A 17583-nucleotide genomic window follows, 5' to 3' on the forward strand; every position below is an offset into this window, starting at 1 on the left:
GAGACATGATCACATGCCAAAAGCCAGTGTACGACAAGTGCCTTCAATTTCGAGGGAGGGGTTGTTTGTTTTCTGTTATGAATTGGGCTTTGCACCATGCAATCTTCATGTGCTAGGGTGATCGATAATTACCAGATAAAAAGAGCTTTGGTTTTGTTTGTTGTTCTCTGCTGGTGCTTGTCTTTCATGATGCTGCAAGGTAGTTTAGGCCTAATTTTTCTAAATTTTATCAAATCAGTTGTCAGCCAGTCTAGGAAACTACCATCTTTTAAAGACTGTTGTGGACATAAGGCCAGACTTAAAAAGGTGTTTAGGCACCTATAGAAGCTGCTAGGCACCTAGTGAGATTTTCAGAAGTGCCTATCTCCCACTGAAATCAGCACTTCTGAAAATCTCATTAGGAGCCTGTCTACATCTTTAGGAGCCTAAACACCTTGTGAGTCTGGGTCCTTGTTCCTAGAATCTGCTAATCTCTCCAAGGGCCTTATCCTAAAAAGGGATCAGCAATGTCAGACCCATATGCCTACACAGAGTCCCACTGAAGTGGGTTTCATGGAAAGTTACAATTTTAACCTATGTGCAATTTTAACTCACTCCTGGGTCCTGTGCCTCCAGTGTGAGAGATGTAGGAAACTCCCTTTATTCTTTAGACTTTTGGCCCTCTGAGTTGCCTGCCATACAGCTGTAGGGCTTTCTCCTACTTAGCAGAATCCAACCTCTGAGACCCCAGAACTTTCCTTTCCGAACGCAGTCAGCAATGGAGCACCAGCCCACCCCAAAAATAATAGTTCTAACCTTGGTGTCACTAGCTGGTAGTTCTGCAGCCCCTGTTAGAGGCTGGGTGTCCTTTTTTACTTTCCTCTGCCTTCCAGTCAGTCAGTCTATGGGGCCAAGAAAACTTGTCCTTGTGGGGTGTTGTTTCACTCGGAGCTAACAGTGTTCACCATTATATTATTTATGGGAGGGACATGCCTTAACCTTCATTGATCTAGACTGATCAACTCTTGTGTAACAATTTAAAAATAAACACACAACTTAAAACCAAAAAAGAATTTCTTCTTTTTTTGTATGTAATTTTAGAGATTTTGAGAGATTTCGACTGTTTGTCACGAGGTACCTAAGGTTGGAGCAAGCTCAGCAGAGCAAGGCACTTAGACCACCTGAAGGGATCAAACATAAGAGTGAGGGGGTGTTCCAGCATGACCAATGCTGGAGGCACAGGACACAGGAATGAAAATCCTGTATATCTTTACAGAAGCAGAATTACAAAGTATTTCAATATTCCCATCTCTTGGGATTTTATCATGAATCTTGATATTTGCTGTTTTTCTTATAGCCCCAGTTCCTGGAGTCCTGTGATTAAGTGGAAATATCAGCTTTTTATTTTTTTTAATGTAAATTTCTAGCCCTCAAATTTGCATAGAGAAGCTTGAAAATGTAACCCAGGTGTATCCCAAAGTCTCAAAAACCAGAAGACAAATTAAGAAACTCCAACTATATGTTTTTAAAATATTGTGACATTTAAACCAATATCATGATTTTGGGACTTAACTCATGATTTTTGAAGCTGGGGTTTGGCAATACTGGTATTTTTCCATTTTACATGGAAAAGATTTTACACCTTTGATAGTTTGCCTTTTAGGCAAAAAACATTAAGAGTTAGCCTGGCGGTCACAGTGAAATATTAGATGAGATGTCTTTATCACGTCATACATGATCTCGCTGATGAATAAAGAGTATCAAAGGTGACAAAATTCAGCACTGAATGTATTATCACTGTAGTTGATTAATATCTTACCTCATTTTTTGCAAGACTTTGATGTTCTAAGTTTATTGTTATACTGTATATTTAGTTAAGTTAACAATAGCTTTATACCCTAATCTGAGCTTCATCTCTCATTTAGACACATTTGTACGAGTCCCCTCGGATCACTGAAAGAGCTCAGCTGATTAATTTTGAAAATCTTACTCTCACTCTTCAGATTCATAAAACCACTGAGCATTGACAAATGTGATGGATTTGAGATAGCTGAATATCTTCCCAGAACCGGGTTATAAATTGCCTGAAGAGGAAGATCTTCGCTAGAATGCAAGAAGAAATGCGGAGAAAATGTTTTAAAAGATGAGTAAAATCTAGCTGTTTCTTTTTTATGTTTCACATACTAGCATCACATAAGAAGTGGATCAGAAGTACTATTAAACTTAAATGACTATTCACTTTATGTTCAGTGCTTTAAGTACTGGCAGAAGGAGTGTTAAAAGCTTTTAAGTCATAGACTCGATTTCACATGAGACAGTTTCATAGCTGGCACAATCCCATAGCAGCAGAATACAATAAAACTGAAATGGCTGTAATTATTTTTCAAAAGGTACAAACTTCAAAGTTGTTGTTCACTGTACTGTATACACATACTTTTTATATACAATGCCTCTAAACTTTCAGAAAAGGATATTTATGTAACAAGGATCATCATTTAAGAAGAATTCCACAAAGAAAAGGTGCTCTAGACCTAAAATTAGACGGGTCTGATTTACTAGAGTCTCTTCTCAAATTCCTTGGAGAAATGTCTTCAGAGACCCGAGGAGTTCTGCTTAGGCGTAAAACCTTCTTAGAGATGTGTTCAGTGCTTCAAGACAAAGAATGCAAACTTTTGCCCTCAGAATTTATTTTACTGATCTGCACTCTTCACACACGTACACTGTACTCATCCCATGACGATGGTGTGGTGGAGAGAGTGGCTGCATTTGATGTACATTCTTGTTCTTTGGTTAAAGGGTAGATTGGGTTGAAAGACAGATTTCTTTCTCAGTCACCAGAAATGTGAATCTTTTTGAATCCAGTGAGAAGGAAATCGGGCAACTAACTTTATGTTCACACTGGGAATAGAATAGTGACAGCTACAAGTACATTGAAACTAACAGAATTTTAGCACCATTTCCCTGACAGCATAGGTAAGACTATTTTGTCTTATAACCAAGACACAGATCATCTCCTACCATAGAAAACTCTTCAGCAGGGGGGTCAGGTAGAAAGAATCCATGTGATGATCCCTTTGTAGAGAACTTCCTTCATTGTCCCATGAGGGGTGGGGGAAAGGCAAGTTTTGGGTCAGGAGGAAAAGGCGACAAGGCCAACCTCGAATGGGTCTTTGGGAGGTCAGGACCATCCAGACAACGCCCTGTGCCTCTTCACCAGCTCTGACCTTAGCATGCCTTCTCTCAAATGCATCTGGATTGCTCGTTTAGTAACATTTAATACACACATTTGTACAGAAACTCTTTGTTCTTATTGTACTGCCAATTCAGGCGCTATATCAGGCACCCTGAAGAAAATAGTTGGCCTGAGACTTTATTCTTTGAAGTACAGCTCATCCAGCTGCCAGTTTTCTTAAAGAAGCAAAGACTGGCATCTAAAATAGCTGTGCTTAGCTAATGCCTCTGCTTCAGGCTCCTACAAATCAACTTACAGCAGAGCTGCCCAGTTTCAGCTCCAGGCTTGCAAGAGATGTGCTCAGTACTTGAGCAGAGAATGAGATTTGAACTATTAGCACTGTCTGTTCTTTACTGTGAAATAACGAAAAATTACCCCATTAATAATTACTACAAGTAAAAATGTAAATGTATTTAATGTAAATGTCCTTGATCAAAGCACAGGAAGGGTGCCAAGGGGTCAGAGGCTTTTTGGAAAATTATGTGTGAAAGAAAATTTGGGGGAAAATACATAGGTTCCCAGCTGGCTGAGAGACATTTTCTTCCTTAGTGTATGAGATTGCACACCCCATCCTTCTACCTATCAGGCAAAAAAATAGTGTGGTGAAGTGTGCAGACCCCAATCTGTACTGGGGAGTCAAAAGGGTTAACCTTCTCCCTGAGTGGAGGAGTACACCCACATCTTCATTCCAGTGGTTACAGTGGAGAAAGACAGCAGAGGAAACAGGGTGCAAAAGGACAATTCCTTTTTACTTAAGGGAAGATAAAGAGAGATTTACTGGGTTTCATTTCCCGCTCCCCAAAGAGACTGGGTAAGAGAGCCTTGGTGTTCCCAGCAACAGTCTTGAAAGAGAGTCTTGTTGGATTTTTGCCACCATGAAGAGGTCTCCGAGCATTCTTTGGGGGCTGAACTTTGTGGGCAACCCAATGGCAGGTGTTGAACCTCACTGAAAGAGCCTTTGCTTTCCCACATCATCTACATAAATCAAAGTCTGGACTAGAAGTCAACATTCAGCCAGATGAGCTAGTTAAATGTGCAGGCTTCGGGTATATTCTGAGTGGTCGATCAACTTCTCCAGTATCTATTGGATTTTTTAATTTTGTTTGGGGGGTTTGTTTTGGGGTTTTTGCATCAGTGACAGAATTCTTTCCTCACCTGGGTTGGAGTGTGACTGCATCAGGACCAGCCAGCAGCCACTGTCAGCCTGGGGAAACAGCTGTCCAATGCATGGCTCAACAATCTGTGATAAAACAGTAATTCTGTAAGATGTAGTGTTCAGCAATTATTCTGCCTTGGGGCTTTTCAGTTGCTTTGGCTTCTTCAGGATTTCTTCATTTTCCATCATTTGAGGAAAGCCTTAAAACATTACACAAAGGACAATACCAGGGCATCCTCTGCAGGTTTCCTGGTCTTTTTGTTCCATAAATTGAATTGTGGAGTACTGCAGCTACTTGCAGGCAAAATGGGCAGCTTCAAAGAGGAAAGCTCCAACACCAGTATAAAATGTGCTGGCTTCTCTATCTGTAAATTACCTTCTTTGAGTGGTATCTGCATCTTTTGTGTTGTAATAAATACAGCATGTGGCCCCTTATCAGAGAGATGATCCTCCATGTTTTTGGGATGAATGAGGTCAGATATATGGCTGAGGGGGTAACTGCTGTAACTTTAAGGAAATGGCCCAGGAAGTTCTTCAGGAACTTCTGCATTTGTGATGTCAAAACATAAAGAACCTGTCCTTGCAGAATTGTGTTCAGTCCTGTAAAGGCTGACCAGAGAGAAAAGCATGAACACCTCTGCCATTAGTTCGAGGCACGTAGACTTTTAAATCTGTGCTGACTCTTGGTGCTGGACAAGAAGGAGCTTTCCAATCCTCTGTACTTCCTGAATTCCCTCTGTATATGGTTTGTCCAAGGTGTTGTCAGTGAGTGGTCATATGATCATGTATTTTCTTAGATTTTTATCACAAAACACACAGGAACTACTGCAGTATTTCCTTGGTGCTTGTGTCAAACCAATAAGTGATGTCCACACTAAGATCTTTAATATCAGATCCCAGAGTGTTTAAAAAAGTGACTGAGATACTGAGGGAATATTGTGTATAATGAGACATGGTCATCTCCTTACATAAATGGAAGTGTTCTTAGCCAGTGGCTGTACTTATCACTGAGATTACCTTGGGAGTTGAAATCTCACACACCTCTCAAGGGTTATATATGGGTTCAAATTGCTTCAAATGCCATCACAGTTAGAGGATTCATCTTCCACCAAGTCTGAATTATTGGCTATATTAATTGAAAGTGAGAAGGGAGTTTTCATCTTCTTAATCAATTTTGCTTTCAAGCAAATGCAGATACTTTGTCCTGGCTGCAGAGTAAGGGTTTCCAGAGGGACAGTCTGTGAACTAGATCAACTGCAACTTTTATTGGAGCTCTGCTTATCTCTTAGTTTCAAGCTGAAGAAGATCTTCAGACAGGGTTCTTACCCAGCCATTAAGTGACACGTTCATTTTTAAATCTGTCCCTTAATCAGCAAGGTTGTTGCATTGACATGTCGGCACACACCGTGGATTCCCTGATGTTGGCAACTCAGTTCTGTTCTGCGAGGGCCACGCAAGAATTGCTTTAGAACTAAGATGCATCACCACCTTTTTGTCCACTCTGGTTTGACTGTTTACCTATATCTGTACAACAGTGCTTTTGAATTAATGGTTGTCTGTCCTGGTGAAAGATCCCATGAATCTCTGTGTAACACGTCTTTTCTCTTCAGTTTTTCTTTCCTCTATATGGAATCAAATGGTTTTATTTGTTTTCCAGCTTGTCAAAGGATGGATCTGATAGCTATACACACAAGATAGACAGCAAAAGAGACAGGAGTGTCTGTTTAGATCTAATATTAACCACTCCCTTCTCTGTCAGAGGGTTAAATGTTATATTTTCCCATCTCCTAACCCCTCATCCCATGCCCTGCAAAGGACCAGTCGCTTACCCCAGGTCGATTGCACCTGAGATCATACACCAAAGGCAATGCTTATAGCCAATCCTGTAATAAACTAACTAAAGATGTATTAATTAAGGAAAAGAAACAGGAGTTATTTACAAGATTAAAGCGGGTAAACATACACACACACATGAGTTACAGTAGAAGTTGCTGTGACATTCAATCTCTACATGTCCTTTAGGGCTAACCCAGGCTAAGCAGCTTAGGGATCTCTTGCTTATGCTTGGAAATACTGCCATCTCCAAATTCCAAGCAGCATAGTGATGACAAATTCTTCTTGAAAGGGATTTTTATTCCCTTCCCCCAGAGTTAAAGCTGTGGTGGGATGAGCATTTGTGCACATCCCCTCTTCGTGGGGTTGGGGAAAACAATCAACAAAGTCTTTTGTCCACTGTTGTTCCACAATGGTTTGTCTCGTGTCCATAGGCCTTCTTTGTTTGGGCAGAAGATACCTCTTGTGGTAAACTAGTATTTCACACTTGGTAATGCTTCTTCTGTGACTGGGGGGGTGGGGAGGGTTCAGTTTCGTAGCAAACACTTTCATAGTTACAGAGCAAATACTTAAATATTACCTTATGGCATGGGCTACAGATATTACAATTGAGATTAATGCATGCAGCAATTACACAAGCATTTATCATAGAATCATAGAATATCAGGGTTGGAAGGGACCTCAGGGGGTCATCTAGTCCAACCCCCTGCTCAAAGCAGGACCAATCCCCAATTAAATCATCCCAGCCAGGGCTTTGTCAAGCCTGACCTTAATAACTTCTAAGGAAGGAGATTCTACCACCTCCCTAAGTAATGCATTCCAGTGTTTCACCACCCTCCTAGTGAAGAAGTTTTTCCTAATATCCAACCTAAACCTCCCCCACTGCAACTTGAGACCATTACTCCTTGTCCTGTCCTCTTCTACCACTGAGAATAGTCTAGAACCATCCTCTCTGGAACCACCTCTCAGGTAGTTGAAAGCAGCTATCAAATCCCCTCTCATTCTTCTCTTCTGCAGACTAAACAATCCCAGTTCCCTCAGTCTCTCCTCATAAGTCATGTGTTCCAGACCCCTAATCATTTTTGTTGCCCTTCGCTGGACTCTCTCCAATTTATCCACATCCTTCCTGTAGTGTGGGGCCCAAAACTGGACACAGTACTCCAGATGAGGCCTCACCAATGTCGAATAGAGGGGAACGATCACGTCCCTCGATCTGCTCGCTATGCCCCTACTTATACATCCCAAAATGCCATTGGCCTTCTTGGCAACAAGGGCACACTGCTGACTCATATCCAGCTTCTCATCCACTGTCACCCCTAGGTCCTTTTCCGCAGAACTGCTGCCTAGCCATTCGGTCCCTAGTCTGTAGCTATGCATTGGGTTCTTCCGTCCTAAGTGCAGGACCCTGCACTTATCCTTACTGAACCTCATCAGATTTCTTTTGGCCCAATTCTCCAATTTGTCTAGGTCCCTCTGTATCCTATCCCTGTCCTCCAGCGTATCAACCACTCCTCCCAGCTGAGTATCATCCGCAAATTTGCTGAGAGTGCAATCCACACCATCCTCCAGATCATTTATGAAGATATTGAACAAAACCGGCCCCAGGACCGACCCCTGGGGCACCCCACTTGACATCGGCTGCCAACTAGACATGGAGCCATTGATCACTACCCGCTGAGCCCGACAATCTAGCCAACTTTCTACCCACCTTATAGTGCATTCATCCAGCCCATACTTCTTTAACTTGCTGACAAGAATACTGTGGGAGACCTTGTCAAAAGCTTTGCTAAAGTCAAGAAACAATACATCCACTGCTTTCCCTTCATCCACAGAACCAGTAATCTCATCATGGAAGGCAATTAGATTAGTCAGGCATGACCTTCCCTTGGTGAATCCATGCTGACTGTTCCTGATCACTTTCCTCTCATGTAAGTGCTTCAGGATTGATTCCTTGAGGACCTGCTCCATGATTTTTCCGGGGACTGAGGTGAGGCTGACTGGCCTGTAGTTCCCAGGATCCTCCTTCTTCCCTTTTTTAAAGATTGACACTACATTAGCCTTTTTCCAGTCATCTGGGACTTCCCCCGTTCGCCACGAGTTTTCAAAGATAATGGCCAATGGCTCTGCAATCACAGCTGCCAATTCCTTTAGCACTCTCGGATGCAACTCGTCCGGCCCCATGGATTTGTGCACGTCCAGCTTTTCTAAATAGTCCCTAACCACCTCTTTCTCCATAGAGGACTGGCCATCTACTCCCCATGTTGTGATGCCCAGCGCAGCAGTCTGGGAGCTGTCCTTGTTAGTGAAGACAGAGGCAAAAAAAGCATTGAGCACATTAGCTTTTTCCACATCCTCTGCACTAGGTTGCCTCCCTCATTCAGTAAGGGGCCCACACTTTCCTTGGCTTTCTTCTTGTTGCCAACATACTTCATTTCATGAAGTCCAAACACTCAACACTTCTCTGTATGTCTGGTACTTGCTTTAACAATACTACTGTGCAGGTGAGCCAGGCTGGTTTCCAGCTATGTATCTGTCAGTGTTCAGTGAAGCCTAGAGGCTTTGGCATGAGTTGGCACCTGGTCTGCCAGCGTCACAGAGAGGTTCAGAGAAGAGCCACAAGACTGATTAAAGGATTAGAAAACATGTCTTAAAGTGACAGACTAACAGAGACCAATCTCTTCAGTTTAACAAAGAGAGCATTAACAGGTGACTTGATTATGGTCTAAAAGTACCTACACAGGGAACAAATATTTAATAATGGACTCTTCAGTCTGGCAGAGAAAGGTATAACACAATTAATGGCTGGAAGTTGAGGCTAGACAAATTCAGACTGGAAATAAGGCACGAATTTTTAACAGTGAGAGTAAATAACCGTTGGAACAATTTAGCAAGAGTGTGGTAGATTCTCCAGCACTGATAATCTTTAAATCAAGATTGGATGTTTTTTCTAAAAGTTCTGCTCTAGAAATTATTTTGGGGGACTTTTATGGCCTGTGTTATACAGGAGGTCAGACAAGATGATTACAGTGAATTCCTTCTGGTCTTGGAATCTGTGGAAAAAAACTGTTTCACGGTGAAAATATTGCTTGCTCTCCTAACAGCTTTATAAATGACATTTGCTCCAGGATATCAGGGTTTTCATACCATTCACTGGCTCGCAAACCTGTTGCTCAATGTCAGCTAATGGTAATGCTCTGTGACCTAATTCTAAATTGCTTTGGCTACTGCCTTCACGGAACTCTGTGACATTGGGAACTTTTCTAGTAAATTTTCAATTCTCTTCCTTTTCCTGTTGCCACTCTACAGTACTGAAATCTGCTGAAGTTCTTGTTCATGGTCTTAAGCTCAGGAATATTAGATCCAATATACAAGTGTCCCATATTCATAAGTTCGTACTTGAACAGCAAGACAGCATAAAGATTAATGTTCTAATTCATGTGTACTCTGTCATGTAGCCTACACAGGCATCTTTGGAGGCAGTCCTCGGTAACTCATACAAGATAGTAGTGGGGGAGGGTGGGGTAAGTGTGTGCGTAAAGTGTGTTCCTAAAGTCCACTCCATTGCTTCATTTAGCACTGTTCAGACAGTTTTCACAGCCAGGCAGAACAAACAATCTCCCAGTAAGCTAACTTGAAGGACGCACAAGGTAAGATGTGACAACCACCCAAAGGACAAATATTTTAACTTTAAATACTAAGTTAAAACCTTTGGGATTCATTTCCTATCTCTGTTATCCTTAACTTCTTTTACCACGCAAAGGCTGGTGTTGCTGCAATATGATCATTAACAATATGTAGGGGTAGAGAATTCCCTTGGCAATGGCCTGGAGCTCAGGGTCTCGGGGCTTGTCGAGCTCTCGGGAGCAAGGATCCCAGTCCGACAGACTTGGGCTAGCAGGGCTCGTGCTGGCACTTTGAAAATAACAGTGCTTTGAACTTAGGCTGGAGCTCAGTCTCTGAAGCTTGGGGAGAGGAGAGGTTTCAGAGTCACATGGACTGCTAGCATCTGGCACACTGGGGCGCTATACATTTACACCACAGCTTGCCATGCACTGTTTGTCTAGAAAAGCCCTTTGTGTGAAGCCCAGCCTTCTTGCCACTCTAAACTGGCGTGAAGGGGCATGATGCTCGGATTTCCAGTAGCATGCTGTCCTTAGTTTCTGCTTGGTGGCTCCATCTTTCAAATCCGCTACTAGCTAATTAGATGTCTGACATATTTGATGCTCTAGCTCCTCTAGCTGGTGGAAGGGAAATTCAGCTCTCCAGAGTCTCCTGGCTGCTGTGAGTTGGAGGGAAGAAGAGGTCTTTTGCTACTTTCGTTCCCCAGCCTCTGATTTATGGTCCTATACACCAGTAACTTTCCCACATACACACCATCCCCGTCCATAACTTCAGTGCCTGCCTCTGCTGTTCCCTGCCTTATATATTCAGTACTGCTAACTCCAGACATTCAGAAATCATCAGTCGGAGGTTAAAATATCACGAGAGAGAGACTTAAAAATCATAAGCTTTTAAAAACATCATAAATTTGGGTATAAAGGAGCTTTTTGCTTTCTGATTTCTGAGCCTCCCGGGTGCACTTGGATCACATTTTCAAGGTTTTTCTCCATACCCCTTAGGACTAGGAATGTATTAAAAAAAAAAAAAAAAAAAAAGCTGAGATTCTCACATAATGAATACAGGAGCTGGGGCCATAATAAAACACCAAGTATCATGAGGCTTGCAATCAAATCAGGAGTTGTCAGCAGGCTAGTTTTCCCAAGCAGCACAATGAAATTAACATGACTCTTAGCAGGAAGATGATGCTGTTTCTGTTCCATTTGCTCTTGAAAGTTTTGCAGACATAAGTGCTTGAACCTTTTGTTTTGTTTTGTTTTTGTTTTAAACAATAGCTTACATTCTGCAGGCCCCTGAGCTTGCCAAGTAAGCTTCTCTCTTGTCGGTAACTAGTGGATTTTTTAAGCCCTGTGCTACAATATTTGGTATCCGCAGATCACTCTTTTCAGGGCCCACCTGTACACTAATAAATGAGGGGCAGCTTTCTTTCCTATATCAAACTCTTCTTTGCTTTCTTGCTCTAATTTAGCTTAGTCTTTTATCTTAAATGTCTAACCAAGTGAAGCCATTTAATGCTTTATAGTTATGGAGACATCAAAGTTAGGTGGCTACAGCACTGCATGGGAATCAAGAGATTTGAAGTCTATTATCAGCTCTGCCACTGATTTGCTATGTGACCTTGAGAAAGTCATTTTGCCTCTATATGCCTTAGTTGCCCCCTCTGTAAAATGGAGATCGTGATACTCACCCTCCTCTGTAAAAAGCACATTGAGATCTATGGCTGAAAGCACTATATAAGAGCTATTGTTATTCCAGGATTTACTTTGCATGTGGATGATACTCATAACTATGGCTGAGTTCTTTTCTTTTTAGAAGGAAGAATACACTTTGGATGATTCTGGTCTCCCATTTTTAGGCCTCAAATCATTGCCCCATTAACTTCTGATTGCATGTATTGAGTGAGGAAGAGGATTCCAAATCGCTTCCATAAATTATTTAAAAATGAGCATGTCATGTTGAGTGAACAAAACAGCACTATGTTGATAGATCTGTGAGAATAAAGTCACAATGGCGTGTGCTCCCTCTGCTGGCCACACAGTAGCAGTTATCTGAGAAATCACTAACTCAAAGACTGAACCAACCAAGATATTTGGATATGACTTGGCATTCTTTGGATGCTCAAGTAGCCATATGACTTTTGATGTAGAAAATATCCTTTTTAAGTGTCATGGAAAAGTTATATGTGTGGTGACAATCTGAGAAGGGGAGAGAAAGGTTTGGATTAAATACCAGGACGGGATTTTTCTCTGTGTTACTGGGATGTGGAATAGTCTGCCAAAGAAATATTCAATATGTGGGTTTTTATTCCAACATATCCAGAGAGATGTAATGAAAGCAATTTCATCATAGTGTAACATGAATTGGAAAAGTGGGTATACGTAATACAGCATATTAAATAATATACTATATTATAGTAGAATTCTGAAGAGTCATAGCCAAGGTAGATTGATTTAAATCAAAATTATTTTAAAATCACCAACTTTAATTGCAATTTTAAATCACCAATTTTCATAATTTAAATCAGCAAGCAGCAGGAAACCTCAGTTTTAATGGTTGAGGTTAATTGTGTTTTGCATTTGTACTTTCTAGTTATTTTCCTGCAGAAAGATTGATTGATTGGTTGGTATGCAAATATGCAAAACGAACAGGAGTACTTGTGGCACCTTAGAGACTAACAAATAAGTTCTTTTTGCGGATACAGACTAACATGGCTGCTACTCTGAAACCATTCAAATATGTTGATTCGGAACTAAATATAGCATCTACACTAAATTTGGTGATTCTTTTTGTTAAGCAGAAAGATAGGATATATCTATACACATTTATTTAAGCAATTATATAGCTTCACTTATGTTTGTTAAGAATCTTAGTTTTACATAATTTATTATGTTAAAAGATAGTGAATGATGTATTTCTTTACTAGTTTGATTAATGTTTTACTCCTGGTTTGTGTCAAGTTCTATTTGGATAAATTTGTATTCATTTAAAAATGCACAAAAACAGTATTTTATTTTATTTTTTCTTATTTAAATAAAGCTACTTAAACTTTATTCTTCTGTAACCAGCAAACTTAATCAAAACATGTTTTGTATTTTAAACCGATTTTTTAAACAAAGGAAGCATTATCCGTAGTTAGTGAACTGAAGTGATTGTTTCTGGTCACCATGTCCTTCAAGACTTTATAACTAATAGATCTTCTCCTCCTCTAGTTGCTCATATATCAGAGGAGGAAAACAAGCTTTCTGACGTTTTCAACTCCAAATTGGTTTCTTAACTTTGGGTGAACTAGTCGTGAACTGGTCTTGTTGAATAAACCAAAATGAAGAAGAAAATATTCTCCCCTCACCTGCAGAAGAGGCTTCTGCTCTCAAAAGCTGGAGTAGCACTTCATCAAGCTCTGGTTTCAGGTGCTTGGCCAGTGAAATCCACCAGTTTAGTGGTTTGGCTTTTTTTAAAATTTCAGCAGAATTGTGTACTGCTTAATATTTATTTTATTTAAAATATTTTAATAGATTGTAATAAATTTTGGCCTTAGCATGGGTGGTTATAATTTCAAATAGGCTCATTTTTAAAAAATAAACCTGTATTTAATTTAAATTTAAAAATCATTTTAAAAAAACCCAGATTTTATCCACATTCTGTGCTCCCTCAGGTCCTTCCCACGTAAACCACTAATAGACTGTACCCTACGTTTGTGGAAGCCTGTAATTCCGCCTTTCTTTTGCTGTCCACAGATCTGTGACAAACCTGATGCATGTGTAACCCACTAAAGTTTGATGACAGAATTAGCCACTATAATTCCATTTTACTACCAGAATAGTGAGCAGGTTCAGTCAGTTTTGACAGCAGAACTCTTCGCTGTGGATAACACATAAGATAAATATGGAAAATTTGGACCGCCATGGGATGACCATACATTGAGTTTCTCCAGTTTGGAATAAAAACACCACAATGTGGCTAAACTGCTCAAAACTGAAAACAAAATCTTTCAGCTGCATCTATTCTGTGGGTATGGGCACCTTATCTCCAGAGCTGGTACCAGATTTATTGAGCTCTGACCATTATGTTCTGCTGCACCTAGAGGGATCACATGTAGACAGAACAATCTATATTGTAAATTGTGTTTTCTAGATTGCATGAAATTATACATACCAAGGGTAATGTTTGTAAATGTCCCCGTGGCACATTCTCTGATGCCCCAGGAGATGCTCAGTTACTAAACAATCTTCAAAGTGTATCTGCTTCGGTCTATCTAATGTTGGAGGGCACTGCTGCCAGAATGATAATTTTAGGAATTAGCTGGGATTGCACATTGTTTCTGAACTCAAGGTGGCAGTACAGGACTATATTTGGCACCCACTTTCTGATGTATTGTTAAGCGTGTAGCTGTCTGAATTTGTGTACACTAAGGGTATGTCTACACTACCCGCCGGATCGGCGGGCAGCGATCGATCCAGTGGGGGGTCGATTTATTGCTTCTAGTCTAGACGTGATACATTGATCCCCGAGCGCTCTCCCATCGACTCCTGTACTCCACCGCTGCAAGAGGCGCAGGCGGAGTTGATGGGGGAGCGGCAGCAATCGACTCACCGCGGTGAAGACACCACAGTAAGTCGATCTAAGTATGTCGACTTCAACTACATTATTCACATAGATCGATTTCCCCCCACGCGCGCACACACAGTGTAGACCAGAGCTATGAATTGAGAAGAGGTGTGTGGGGGGGAGGGTATTTTGATGCTTTCTCTTTTTGTTGTATGCATAACGAGCAAGATACAGTATTTTGGCTTTCTGTAGTTTTCAGGAATTAGAATTTGCATGATTATTGTAAAATGAACAGGCAGCAATAATGCCAAAATAATGTACTGATCATTGAATTTATGGTTGGTTTTAAGTAAAAGAAAATACTAAAAACAAAATTCAGACACCAAGCCATTGTAAAACCCTGTATCCTTTCATTGCTGTCTTTTGGTGCTTCTGAAAACAGGCTTACAACTGGGCATTCTTTGCCAGCTGCTATAGAAAGTGCCATATATTCAGATACCCTGATATTTATTTTGTCAAATACTGTTTCTTGAAAATGTAATAGTGTTTGTGAAAGATGTCAGACTGACATCTGGAAACACTATTACTAGCCCAAAGTGTTCCAAAATCCTGAGTCAGGACCCCCTAAAAATCATTATATCCACTAGAAAAACAGTACATTTGCCTTCTGAGTTTTGAACCTTTGTGGTACATCCAGGCCATGCTTTCAAGCTTTTCTTCATAACCATAAGAGCTAGAAACTTTTCAAAAGGAAAGCTACAAGTCTCGTGTTTTCATTTGACTCCAAGAGCTGGGGCTTTAACAGGGGAAAAAACAAGCATTGAAAGCCTTATGATAAAATCATGAGACTGGCAACACTGACTCCGTTCACAGGACAAGCACAGAACTAGCAGGGATACTGCAAGGTTCTCCGTGCAGTCCCAACAGTCTGCCTTCTGCATGTCGTGGAGGGACCACCCGTAGGAGGTTGGAGAAGGTAGTTCAATTTGCCATGCTCTTTTAGGGTATGTCTACGCTGCAATTAAAAACCTGCGGCTGGCCCATGCCAACTAACTTGGACTTGGGCTAAAGAGCTGTTTAATTGCAGGGTAGAGGTTCAGGCTCAGGCTGGAGCCCAGGTACTAGGACCTCGAGAGGTGGGAGGGTCCCAGAGCTCGGGCTGCAGCCCAACCATCTACACTGCAATTAAACAGCCCCTTAGCGCGAGTCAGCTGGTATGGGCCGGGCCTGTGTGTCTAATTGTAGTGTAGACATACCCCAGTCTTATCACTTTTTCCTAAGGCTGCCAACAAGGGTGCTAATTATGATGCAGACATCAGCACAATAACTGTTTAAGAACACTATCTCATTTCACATGTCATTGAACAGCCATCAGATGGTAACAAGTCCCAGTTAGTACTGACAAAGGCTGGATTTGAACAAATGTTCTAAAAGGAAAAGGCTTTACTAGTATCCTAAGTCATCCAGTTTTCTCTGCTATGTTTTAAAAATATGTAGTTATAACAACTTTTTAAAGGGTGTGACCCACAGAACTTGGCTAGGGCCATGAGCTGTTATGGTGGTTGGTGAGCACTACGCTTCAGTGTCCAAGGTTCTGCACTGCAGCATGGTTTCTGAAGAGCAAAACTGGGGCAGAGCATTGCTGGCTGGAGTGGCACTTGAAGGAGCCATTTGTGAAGGCAACAGAATTATTGTTACCAGAGCACCTTCAAACTGCTGGAGATAGAAGACAAGCATCAGGTTCTTGGTCCAGGACTCTCTGTGATTGACTATGGGGCAGCTCCTGGTGCTTGGAGTCAGGTTGCTGTACAGAGGCCCAATGCCTTGGGCCCTGATCCTAATGACCCAATTGGTTTTGTATTTGGAACTGACCTTCGTACTTCCCTCTGGAAGGAGCAGTCTTCCTGTCTAATGCTGACATTGTAGATTCAAGCATACTTAAGAAAATTCAGGAGCTGCTTCCTGCAGAGAAGGTGGATGTTATCTGAGTGACATGGCACCTAATCCCACAGGGGGTCCAAGAACAAGATAATCAGAAGTAGATGACCTTATGTTTGTCCCTTTGGATCTCTCCCAAAGCCTCTTGTAGCCAGAGGAGACCATCCTCTGAGTAATCCGGGATGGACAGGAAGCCTGTATCCTCCAAAACAGACTGAGCATTTCCAGGATGTGACAACTATAAAACCTCAGTCCAGCAGGAAAGAATCTTCAGAGTCCTGTTACCTGGCAAAACTGCACAGAAAGGGAGTAAAACATAAACACTGAGGGTTATGTCTGCCCTACTCATACGGGTGGTCAGTGTCTGACTGGATACCTGCATTTGGGGTGCATTTAAAAAAATCTGAGTAGTGAGATTCTGAAATTGAATTGTTTTATTTTTAAGCCCAATGTGGGAATATCTGTCATAATTTACATATCATCATAGGTGTGCATCATGCTTATAGATACAAAATAAGACAAGGTTGTCACTCCACGGAGTATATAATATAATTATAGAAGTAAAGACATCCACTTAAATCCCACCTGAGGAAAAAGCTTTTGGGAATGGAATGCTATGAAAGCTGGCCTGTACGAGACAGAGCAACGGAAACAAAAATAAAATAACCTTTTTTTAAAAGTTTGCAAGGAAGTACAGTACTAGAACTGGCTGGGAATTTTTTAACTATTTTTTGTAGGTAACTGCCGATTTCTTAAAACTGAAACTTTGTGGGAAAGGCTCAGTTTTGACTAATTTCATGATTTTAGAAAAAAAGTTTTGAAATTGTCAAAACATCCTGTTTTGACATTTTCTAACTGAAAAAGGTTCTGTTTGGGGGATCCAAACAAGTTTTTCATTTAAAAAAATAAGTGAATTTATAGTAAAACTAATAAAAATAGTTAACATTTAAATGAAACCTTTCGGATTTATTGGAAATAAATATTTCCATTGGCCCAATGAGGATTTTTTTTCAGATTTTCCATTCACAGAGATTGTAAAGATTTCAAATTTTTGCTCTGGTTAGGGAGGGAAACTTCTGTTTAAAATCTTGAAAATTCTCACAGGACAGGAAACCCGTTTCTCGCCCAGTTCTAGTATACAGCACGTGTATCTGAATTATGGCATCGAACAAAGGGCTGATTTTGAAGGTTGCTGAGCAGCGTTAACTCTCATTGTCTTCAGTCAGGCTCCAGTGGGAGTTGAGGGCTCCTAGGGTATGTCTACACTTCAGGCTGGGGTGTG

At 41.0% G+C, this 17583-nt stretch overlaps 1 protein-coding gene and 1 pseudogene across 1 annotated transcript in view; both read left to right on the forward strand.

Annotated features, from left to right (window-relative positions):
• LOC144261869 (rRNA methyltransferase 2, mitochondrial pseudogene) overlaps window positions 1-16628 on the forward strand; it is a 71888-nt pseudogene extending 55260 nt beyond the window's left edge.
• SLC35F3 (solute carrier family 35 member F3) overlaps window positions 1-17583 on the forward strand; it is a 276349-nt gene that overhangs the window by 80373 nt on the left and 178393 nt on the right. The gene's annotated exons all lie outside the window — the stretch shown is intronic.

The sequence above is a fragment of the Eretmochelys imbricata genome, chromosome 3, assembly GCF_965152235.1.
Source record: "Eretmochelys imbricata isolate rEreImb1 chromosome 3, rEreImb1.hap1, whole genome shotgun sequence".
Lineage (NCBI taxonomy): Eukaryota > Metazoa > Chordata > Testudines > Cheloniidae > Eretmochelys > Eretmochelys imbricata.